Genomic DNA, 12,500 nt, shown 5'->3' on the forward strand with positions numbered 1-12,500 from the left:
GATAAATACTTGACACAGCATTTTTTAATTATATTTAATACTAGAACAAATAAAGACTGCTGTGAAAATAAAACCGGCACGTAAACAAACAAAAACAAACAAACAAATAAATGATTAAAGAAAGAAATAATGCAATAATGTTAAATAAGTAATATTATTTTTTTTTAATTAAAGTAGACAAAAATGAATAAATACAAAACAATGAAACAAACAAACAAATAAACAAACAAAGAATGAGATAAATACAGTGAGGAAAATAAGTATTTGCACATCTGTCTATCAGCTAGAATTCTGACCCTCAAAGACCTGTTAGTCTGCCTTTAAAATGTCCACCTCCACTACATTTATTATCCTAAATTAGATGCACCTGTTTGAGGTCGTTAGCTGCATAAAGACACCTGTCCACCCCATACAATCAGTAAGAATCCAACTACTAACATGGCCAAGACCAAAGAGCTGTCCAAAGACACTAGAGACAAAATTGTACACCTCCACAAGGCTGGAAAGGGCTACGGGGAAATTGCCAAGCAGCTTGGTGAAAAAAGGTCCACTGTTGGAGCAATCATTAGAAAATGGAAGAAGCTAAACATGACTGTCAATCTCCCTCGGACTGGGGCTCCATGCAAGATCTCACCTCGTGGGGTCTCAATGATCCTAAGGAAGGTGAGAAATCAGCCCAGAACTACACAGGAGGAGCTGGTCAATGACCTGAAAAGAGCTGGGACCACCGCTTCCAAGGTTACTGTTGGTAATACACTAAGACGCCATGGTTTGAAATCATGCATGGCACGGAAGGTTCCCCTGCTTAAACCAGCACATGTCCAGGCACGTCTTAAGTTTGCCAATGACCATTTGGATGATCCAGAGGAGTCATGGGAGAAAGTCATGTGGTCAGATGAGACCAAAATAGAACTTTTGGGTCATAATTCCACTAAACGTGTTTGGAGGAAGAAGAATGATGAGTACCATCCCAAGAACACCATCCCTACTGTGAAGCATGGGGTGGTAGCATCATGCTTTGGGGTGTTTTTCTGCACATGGGACAGGGCGACTGCACTGTATTAAGGAGAGGATGACCGGGGCCATGTATTGTGAGATTTTGGGAACAACCTCCTTCCCTCAGTTAGAGCATTGAAGATGGGTCGAGGCTGGGTCTTCCAACATGACAATGACCAAGCACACAGCCAGGATAACCAAGGAGTGGCTCTGTAAGAAGCATATCAAGGTTCTGGCGTGGCCTAGCCAGTCTCCAGACCTAAACCCAATAGAAAATCCTTGGAGGGAGCTCAAACTCCGTGTTTCTCAGCAACAGGCCAGAAACCTGACTGATCTAGAGAAGATCTGTGTGAAGGAGTGGGCCAAAATCCTCCTGCAGTGTGTGCAAACCTGGTGAAAACTACAGGAAACGTTTGACCTCTGTAATTGCAAACAAAGGCTACTGTACCAAATATTAACATTGACTTTCTCAGGTGTTCAAATACTTATTTGCAGCTGTATCATACAAATAAATAGTTAAAGAATCATACATTGTGATTTCTGGATTTTTCTTTAGATTATGTCTCTCACAGTGGACATGCACCTACGATGACAATTTCAGACCCTCCATGATTTCTAAGTGGGAGAACTTGCAAAATAGCAGAGTGTTCATATACTTATTTTCCTCACTGTATATATTCAATAAGTAAGAAAATTATTTGTTTAAAATTTACATCAACATTTAAAAAATAAATAAATAGAACATTACTAAATAACATTTAATGATACATAAATAAAGTGATGGCATGTAAACAAACAAACAAATGAGTTTGAAATAAATGATCAGTAAATAATACATAAATTAATTAATTAATTATAGTTTGGGAATGTATAGAAATAAAAAATATTAATAATAATTGCAAAAACTAATTGGAAGTTACAAAATGAAATGATAATTAGATTAAATGAGTAATTAACACAGTTTTTATATAAATAAAAAGAAATAAATCATATGACTATCAGTATTCGCTTAAAACTCTAATGAACAACACAAAAACAACCAGTTGGGAGGGTCCAGTAACACATAAACAGTCCACATCCTGCAATGTAATGCCCCCTGACCCGGTTCTGCCCCCTGGGGGTAGCGCAGTGTGGCATTTACAGACAAAATCCTTCTTTCACTGCGCTTCAAAAGAGTCATTAATGCGAAGAAGAAAAAAAAAAACAGCACGGACAGTGGGAAATCCGGGAAAGTGTTCTGAGGACAGGGAGTTCTGTACCACACACACACACACACACACACACACACACACACACACACACACTAATCACTTTCAAAGCAGATGTTCTTCAAAAGTTTCTCACACTCTCCACTCTTCAAAAATAAAAAAAACCTGTGTGTTTTCTGGGATTGAGATCAAGTCGTCTGGGACGTTTTTTTTACTTGCTTTTTTTTTCCAAAAGCGATCGAGCAGATGGGATGAGGAGGTGGAATGCTGCAAACCCAAGCCGGCTCTCCAAAACCACACGCTCGCCCGCAAAATTCGGCAAAAACCTCAAATTTTTATCTTGACGTTCAGCCAGCCGTGTATATCACACTCACCTACAGTATATCACATTTACCTATAACACACTCACCTCACGTATATCACACTCGCGTATAACACACTGGAGTAGAACACACTCAAGTAGAACACACTGGAGTAGAACACGCTCTCATATAACACACTCACCTATAACACACTCCCGTAAAACACACTCGCTTAGAACACATTGGAGTAGAACACACTGGAGTAGAACACACTGGAGTAGAACACACTCATAACACACTGGAGTAGAACACACTGGAGTAGAACACGATCGTGTAGAACACACTGGAGTAGAACACGATCGTGTAGAACACACTCATAACACACTGGAGTAGAACACATTCGAGTACACTGTAAAAAATGATTTTGGTGGGTGGTAAATATTACTCTTGCCAATAGTGTACCATTTACTTAATATGTAAGTCAGCAGGTTTAATTATATAATAATGCAAAACTTTTACCCGTGCTATTATATTCTAATCTAAGTTTTATTAAGGTAGATAGTAACATAGCTAACTCATATAGCTAGCTGTGTGTGACTCCATTAGCCAATGTTTAGGCTAACTGAAAGTTTACCAGAAAGCACGTTTAAATGTTAAGTGTTGTGGGTAAGACAAAAAGTTTGGTGTTAAGCTTTAGCTACAGCATTTAAAATATAATTTTAGAGTTGTGATTAGGAAATAACGTTCGTCACGACAACAAATGTTATTTTAATGTTAAATAAAAAAGACATAGGGATGTGAATGTCAGTTATTTAATGTCATAGCAGTTTAATTTTAAATTCAGCAATTGTGCAAAGTCAGTCATATTCATGTCACAACAGAAAAAGCCCTAATTTATATTAGTACAAACTACCTACAATTAGGTAGGTAGTTTGTACTAATATAAATTAGTGCTTTTCAACAAGGGGCTATGGACACAATTGCACACATTTTTCTGTTGTGACATGAATATGACTGACTTTAAGATGTGCAGCCATGAATTATGATTAGTTCAATGCCATATATGTGTCAATAATTAAGAATTGTTATAATGTTATGTTAAAATGTTAAATGGAATGTTGCAAATGTAAATGTTTATACCAGTGTGCATGTGTCTGTCTATACTTTTCAATTCAAGAGAGGAGGTGGTGACTCTCTGCTCAGCTATCAGTGTCTTCAAAGAGAGGAGGCCAGCTTTATTCACTGAGACTCAAGTAAGAATAATTATATTTGTTATTCTTTTTCACGAATGTATTTATAAACGCCAATAGTTTCCAACCTTTATTCCTACATACACCTATCACACCCCTAAATGTGTAAATAAAGCATTAGAAATATTACTAATATATTTCATATATAAATCTTTAGAATTTTAAAAGTGAATTTGGAAAGTGACTCGTCATTGGAAGAGTTGTCATTATTTTGTCCGTTTACTTATTTACTAGATCAAAGAGGAGTTCCGTCGGATAACAACTATTTCCCTGGAAGAAACATTCATGTTTAAGCTTGACAGTTACACACCTCGTCTTCTGCAGCTGATGCGTCCCAAAAGAGGTGCTGTTGGTACCAGGATGCGCTCTCTACTTAACACTGTAAATGAGGTATGTTTTTTGTTTAAATAGTCTCAAAAGTGCAAACACTAATTTGTAGAAAAAATGCTGGTCATTAAAATGCATCTCTTTACAGTCTCAGAGTATTGAGAATAAAAGGGATGCAGTGCTCTCCTGCCTCATTGAGTACCTAGGGGAGCCACAAGAAGAGCTCTTCCAAGAAAGCCTCAAAATTAAACTCATGGAATAGACTGTTGTTGTTGTTAATGTCAAAATGTTGAAATTTCTCATTGTATACAGTGTCTCAGGATACAGTAATTGGTAAATTTCAAATAGATGTTTGTTATTTGAACAAATAGGCTTGCTAAGTTTAATTAATGAACAAGTAGACACACTATTTGAGCAATGTTAGCCTAATTTTTGTATTTTTATAATGCTGAAGGAAAAAACTCAATTTCTTGTGATCAAGATTTGAATATGCAAAGAATTATTTGTTTGATTTTTGGTTGTTTATTAAAAATTCATGATCTACTGTGTCTGATAACTTTTTAATGTTATTAGTAAGTTTACCTTCCTGATTCAATAATGGTTATTCATATTGGTTAATTAATAACAGCAATTATTAAATAAATTGAAAAAATACTATGGTGTTAATAATACTCACTTTTAATAAGTAATTCATTGTCTAATATTATGAATAGATTTTACCTCATTTCAATTGCCATGTTTTAGCTGATTTATTTAGGTACTCTTTATGAACAGTATAGGGTGAAATTTACCCAAACAGACTGAATGCAAATTGTTACCTCACATTTTTTGGGTAGATTCTATAGGTAATTTTTTACAGTGTAGAACACACTCATAACACACTGGAGTAGAACACACTGGAGTAGAACACACTGGAGTAGAACACGATCGTGTAGAACACACTCATAACACACTGGAGTAGAACACACTGGAGTAGAACACACTCGTGTAGAACACACTGGAGTAGAACACACTTGTGTAGAACACACTTGTGTAGAACACACTCAAGTAGAACACACTTGTGTAGAACACACTCGAGTAGAACACACTGGAGTAGAACACACTTGTGTAGAACACACTCGAGTAGAACACACTGGAGTAGAACACACTCATAACACACTGGAGTAAAACACACTGGAGTAGAACACACTCGAGTAGAACACGATCGTGTAGAACACACTCATAACACACTGGAGTAGAACACACTGGAGTAGAACACATTCGAGTAGAACACATTCGAGTAGAACACACTCATAACACACTGGAGTAGAACACACTGGAGTAGAACACACTGAGTAGAACACACTGTAGAACACACTGGAGTAAAACACACTGAGTAGAACACACTGTAGAACACACTGAGTAGAACACACTGGAGTAGAACACACTGAGTAGAACACACTGAAGTAGAACACACTGAGTAGAACACATTCGAGTAGAACACATGAGTAGAACACATTCGAGTAGAACACACTCATAACACACTGGAGTAGAACACACTGGAGTAGAACACACTGGAGTAAAACACACTGGAGTAGAACACACTTGTGTAGAACACACTCCAGTAGAACACACTGGAGTAGAACACACTGGAGTAGAACACACTTGTGTAGAACACACTCGAGTAGAACACACTCGTGTAGAACACACTGGAGTAGAACACACTTGAGTAGAACACACACTGGAGTAGAACACACTGGAGTAGAACACACTGAGTAGAACACACTTGTGTAGAACACACTGAAGTAGAACACACTTGTGTAGAACACACTCATAACACACTGGAGTAGAACACACTGGAGTAGAACACACTGGAGTAGAACACACTCGTGTAGAACACACTGGAGTAAAACACACTGAGTAGAACACACTTGTAGAACACACTCCAGTAGAACACACTGGAGTAGAACACACTGAGTAGAACACACTTGTGTAGAACACACTGAGTAGAACACACTGGAGTAGAACACACTGTAGAACACACTGTAGAACACACTCCAGTAGAACACACTGGAGTAGAACACACTGGAGTAGAACACACTTGTGTAGAACACACTCGAGTAGAACACACTTGTGTAGAACACACTCATAACACACTGAGTAGAACACTGGAGTAGAACACACTGAGTAGAACACGATCGTAGAACACACTCATAACACACTGGAGTAGAACACACTGGAGTAGAACACACTGTGTAGAACACATTCGAGTAGAACACACTCATAACACACTGGAGTAGAACACACTGGAGTAGAACACACTCAAGTAGAACACACTGGAGTAGAACACACTCGAGTAGAACACACTCATAACACACTCGAGTAGAACACACTCGTGTAGAACACACTGGAGTTAAACACACTGGAGTAGAACACACTGAGTAGAACACAATCGTGTAGAACACACTGGATTAGAACACACTGGAGTAGAACACACTGGAGTAGAACACACTCATAACACACTGGAGTAGAACACACTCGTGTAGAACACACTGGAGTAGACCACACTGGAGTAGAACACACTCGAGTAGAACACAATCGTGTAGAACACACTGGATTAGAACACACTCGTGTAAAACACACAGGAGTAGAACACACTGGAGTAGAACACACTGGAGTAGAACACTGGAGTAGAACACACAGGAGTAGAACACACTGGAGTAGAACACAGGAGTAGAACACACTGGAGTAGAACACTGGAGTAGAACACACTCGAGTAGAACACTGGAGTAGAACACACAGGAGTAGAACACACTCGAGTAGAACACTGGAGTAGAACACACATGAGTAGAACACACTGGAGTAGAACACACTGGAGTAGAACACTGGAGTAGAACACACTTGTGTAGAACACACTGGATTAGGACACACTCGTGTAAAACACACAGGAGTAGAACACACTGGAGTAGAACACACTCGAGTAGAACACTGGAGTAGAACACACTGGAGTAGAACACACTGGAGTAGAACACACTGAGTAGAACACTGGAGTAGAACACACTCATAACACACTGGAGTAGAACACACATGAGTAGAACACACATGAGTAGAACACACTCGAGTAGAACACACTGGAGTAGAACACTGGAGTAGAACACACTTGTGTAGAACACACTCATAACACACTGGAGTAGAACACACTGGAGTAGAACACACTGGAGTAGAACACACTGGAGTAGAACACAATCGTGTAGAACACACTGGAGTAGAACACAAGCAGACAGAAAAGTGACAGAAATAATCGTGTGTGTGTGTGTGTGTGTGTGTGTGTGTGTGTGACAGTAAAAGTGCTTGACTATGACAGCGTATCTAAAAGCTCCTCGTTTCCGCCTGTGTGACTGACAGGTTGATATCAGGAACAGAGAATCTCCACCTCCTGCTGCCTGCATATGATTCCCAGTCTGACCTCTGAAATGGAGAAGACATGCTCATTCTGAGTCTCACACACACACACACACACACACACACACACACACACACACACACACTGTCACGCTGAGTCAGAGGTTGCAAAAGTAAACACATCAACAACGCTGAAGTTCAGACTGCACTTTTTTACTCAGGTTGAAGTTTGAGCTCTGACGTGTTTTTCAGTATAAAGTAGTGATTATTACTACCTGTTTTAGTGTCATGCTGTAACTGAAACTCACGTCATATTAATATATTAATACACAATAATTTCAGATGTTGTTCTCTAATGAATGTATTCAGACTGAAGATCCACCATATAGAACACAAGCAGAGAAAAGATGATGATGATCAGGTGATCAGGAATGTCTCTGTTCTCAGTCATGTTCTCATCACTGACTCCCTCTGTCTCATCCACTTTAACCCCAGACTTCTTACTGCCTTCTGCCTACTCATTGTGAGCTTCAGAAACTAGTCTACGTCTGTGATGTGTGAGAGAAAGGAAATGATTCACCAGTGGATTAAAAAAGCTGCTCAATGACAGGAAGCAGGTTGATGTGCTGAAAACGGTTCAGTGAGAAGAAAATGCATGTGATGCTCGCATGTAACACTTGCATGAAACACTCGCATTAAACACTCGCATCAAACACTCACATGTAACACTTGCATCAAACACTCGCATCAAACACTCACATGTAACACTTGCATCAAACACTCGCATCAAACACTCATGTGTAACACTTGCATCAAACACTCGCATCAAACACTCACATGTAACACTCACATGTAACACTTGCATCAAACACTCATGTGTAACACTTGCATTAAACACTCGCATCAAACACTCATGTGTAACACTGCATCAAACACTCGCATCAAACACTCGCATCAAACACTCGCATCAAACACTCACATGTAACACTCACATGTAACACTTGCATCAAACACTCACATATAACACTTGCATCAAACACTCGCATCAAACACTCGCATGTAACACTCGCTTCTAATAATCGTATGTGATACTCGCAAGTAACGCACGCATGTAACACTCACATGTAACACTTGCATCAAACTCATGTGTAACACTTGCATTAAACACTCGCATCAAACACTCGTATCAAACACTCATCAAACACTCACATGTAACACTTGCATCAAACACTCACATGTAACACTTGCATCAAACACTCACATATAACACTTGCATCAAACACTCGCAGCAAACACTGCATGTAACACTCGCATGTAACACTCGCATGTAACACTCGCATGTAACGCTCGCATGTAACACTCGCATGTAACACTCGCATCAAACACTCGCATGTAACACACATCTAACACTCACATCAAACACTTGCATGTAACACTCACATCTAACACTCACATGTAACACTTGCATCAAACACTCGTATGTAACACTCACATCAAACACTTGCATGTAACACTCACATCTAACACTCACATGTAACACTTGCATCAAACACTCGTATGTAACACTCACATCAAACACTCGCATGTAACACTCACATGAAACACTCACATGAAACACTCACATGAAACACTTACATGTAACACTCGCATGTAACACTCACATGAAACACTCACATGAAACACTCACATGTAACACTCACATGAAACACTCACATGTAACACTCGCATGTAACACTCGCATCAAACACTCGCATGTAACACTCACATCTAATGCTCCCTTCTAACACTCGCATGTAACATTAATTTAACACTCACATCAGCAGTGTTGCAGCTACAGTGTGTGTGAACGTCATGCTGTAATGTGTGTGTGTGTGTGTGTAATAAACCAGTGTGTGTAGTTCCAGGGCCAAGCACCCACATAAATCGGAGTGTAAGAATGTTAACGTCCCACCGGGGGAAACGTGTGTCACACTCAATCTGGTCTCTCACACACACACACACAAACACACACACAAACACACACACACACACACACACACACACACACACAAACAGCAAATGCTCACAGTTCAACAGATGATCCATTCTCACACACTAGGAGATGATCTTGATTTTCAGTAAGACACTCAAACACACACACACACACACACACACACACACACACACACACACACAGTATACATATGATGTAATGAGAACTAGAACTGAACCAAAACCAGCTGCTATACACATTCGGCCCATAAGTATGTGGACACCGGTCTATAAGATTGCTATGTTATAATGATCTCCACTCTTTTGGGAAGATCTTCCTCAAGATTTTGTGGAGATTTTATGCTCATTCAGCTACAAAGGTGTCAGTAAATTCAGATACTAATGTGGGTGATAAGGTGATGAGGCCTGGGGTGCAGTCAGAGTTCACATTTATCCCAAGGGTGTTCAATAGGGCCCTGATGTAGCTGAGATGGAGTGAGGAAGTTCCTGGGGTTTTCACATTCATCTCTATAGCAGGAGATCTTCCACACACTTCCACACTTTCTCAAGGGCCGATGAGTGGCAGCTTGGTGATACTGGGATTTGAACTCACCACCTCTCAATGTCAAGAAGAAAAACCAAAAAACACATTTGTTGATTTGTACCAAAGTGATGTGTGTTAAGGAGTAGAATTAGCGTTCATTTTGTGCGTCTGGCAACCCTGTTGCCCGGTTCGGTTTTGAGTGAACTGATTTCTGGCTTTTCGTAAAAGTCAAAAAGGTAGAATAAAAGAGAGACAAACAAACAAACAGAAAATAAGAAAGAACTTTTGTTCATTTGTAGCAAGTTGCATGTGCCAAGGAGTTGAGTTTGAGTTAATTTGGAGCATCTGGCAACCTTGTAGCCGGTCTCTGATTTCTGACTGTAAACATGATGAATGTTTTGTGACTTATTTTCTCTACATGTTCATCATTGGATGTGTTTATTTACTCCGTATCAGAATCGTGAAAATTAAACGTGTGAAACGACGCTGTGCAGTGGGACAAGCGGGGGTTAATCCCAGCGCCGTGAGAAGGGTAACATGAATACTACAGTTACCCCAATCTGTCCAATCTGTCCAATCAGGAGGGAGCACAGGGCAATTCCTTGGTGCTTAGACGCCTAAAAATGCACTCAAAAACATGATAATGGGTGAAGGTGTGAGATATAATAGTCTTAATAGGTTTGAGGGTCAAAAGGTCAAATAGTGTGTGTGTTTGTGTGTGTGTGTGTGTGTGTGTGTGTGTGTGTGTGTGTGTGTGTGTGTGTGTGATGATGTATAGCTAAAAAATGGACATAATAAAAGAAAGAGAAAGAAGAAGTATAAAACAGGAAAGGAAGAGCTGGAGTGTGTGTGTGTGTGTGTGTGTGTGTGTGTGTGTGTGTGTGTGTGTGTGTGAGAGAGAAGGAGTTTGTCTGAGAGCAGAATACTGTGAGGCATAATACTTGAAAACTTTTCGTTTCCTCATTTCAGTCATAAAAATGATAGATTTAATAGACCTCTGTGTGTGTGTGTGTGTGTGTGTGTGTGTGTGTGTGTGTGTGTGTGTGTGTGTGTAAAAAAGAGACAGTTGAATGTATAATACTTAAAGCTTGTATTGAAACGAACAGCTGGCTTGAGGAGAGACCATACGACTGCACACAGGCGCACATGCGCGCACACACACACACACACACACACACACGCACACACACACGCACACGCACACCGCACACACACACACACACACACACCGCACACACATACAGGCCTGAAGTTATGTTACCAGCTCTGTCACATTGTACTGCGTGGAGAGGAGTTACTGAGACATACCTCTCTCTCTCTCTCTCTCTCTCTCTCTCTCTCTCTCTATCTATCTATCTATCTATCTCCTTCTATATATAGAAATTTGTAATAGAAGAGAGAGAGAGCGAAAGAGAGAACTCTTTGACAACTTCAAATACATATAAATTAGGAGAAGAATAGAACCTCTTTCTTTCTCTCTTCTATATATAAAAATAAGAATGAAATAAATAGATAAAAAGTGTGAGAGAGAGAGAGAGAGAGAGAGAGAGAGAGAGAGAGAGTTTTTTTCCCCTCTATTTTTCTTTCACTCTCTCTTTTACTCCTCCTATATACAGAAATTAGAAGAGATTCACAGGAGGAAACAGACAGACAGACAGACAGACAGACAGACAGACAGACAGACAGATAGATAGATAGATAGATAGATAGATAGATAGATAGATAGATAGATCAAAACAATATATTTGTCTCTCTCTTTCAATATATAGAAAGAGAAAAAGAAAAGAGAAAGTGAGAGAGAGAAATTCGGGCTGTCCGATGGGGGCGGGGCTTACTGAACCCTCTGTTCTGATTGGTTGTACCCGATTCAAATTAAACGACTTGACAGTTGTGACATGACTCAGTTTAGTTTTTATTGATTTGAGGGGAATTCTTTTTTTTCAGAATTGTGATCTCACACACACACACACACACACACACACACACACACACACACACACACAGCAGCATAAATGCGCATTAGCCGTCAGCATGCTAACCTCAATTTCCTGCACCAAATGTATTCGTAGACTATGTGGTCAAAAGTGTGTGGACACCCAAGCATAAGATCATCCCACATGTAGATCTTTTATAAGAACTTCCACTCTTCTGGGAAGATGTTCTACTGGATTTTGTGGAAATGTGTAGCTCATACAGATACAAGGGTACTGATGTAGGTGAGAAGAAGTGAGGAGGTTCCTGGGGTGCAGTCAGCGTTCATCCTGATAGGGTTTATGGGTTTACAGCAGAGATTCCACCCACTTCCAACCCATAGAAAGCAGATCTTCATGGAGCTTCATGGTCTGGGTCTGCTAATTCCAATGAAGAAAGATGTACTATACTACTACTGTTTGCCTCCAACTTTGTGGGAATTTGGTGTTCCGCCATCTTGGATTGTGTCCAAAACCCCATATTGATATCAAAAAATCTTTCCAATCATCACCAAATTTGGTGCACATCATCCTCAAAAGTCGTTAGTGAA

At 39.7% G+C, this 12,500-nt stretch overlaps 1 protein-coding gene and 1 long non-coding RNA gene across 2 annotated transcripts in view; one reads left to right on the top strand and one right to left on the bottom strand.

Annotated features, from left to right (window-relative positions):
• Positions 1–12,500, bottom strand: part of sorcs2 (sortilin-related VPS10 domain containing receptor 2) — a 151,962-nt gene that overhangs the window by 110,768 nt on the left and 28,694 nt on the right. The window lies entirely within an intron of this gene.
• Positions 3,683–4,341, top strand: LOC124386966. The gene is made up of 3 exons (XR_006926060.1): positions 3,683–3,759; positions 3,991–4,146; positions 4,232–4,341. It is a non-coding gene; the product is annotated as an uncharacterized LOC124386966 (long non-coding RNA).

The sequence above is a fragment of the Silurus meridionalis genome, chromosome 6, assembly GCF_014805685.1.
Source record: "Silurus meridionalis isolate SWU-2019-XX chromosome 6, ASM1480568v1, whole genome shotgun sequence".
NCBI lineage: Eukaryota > Metazoa > Chordata > Actinopteri > Siluriformes > Siluridae > Silurus > Silurus meridionalis.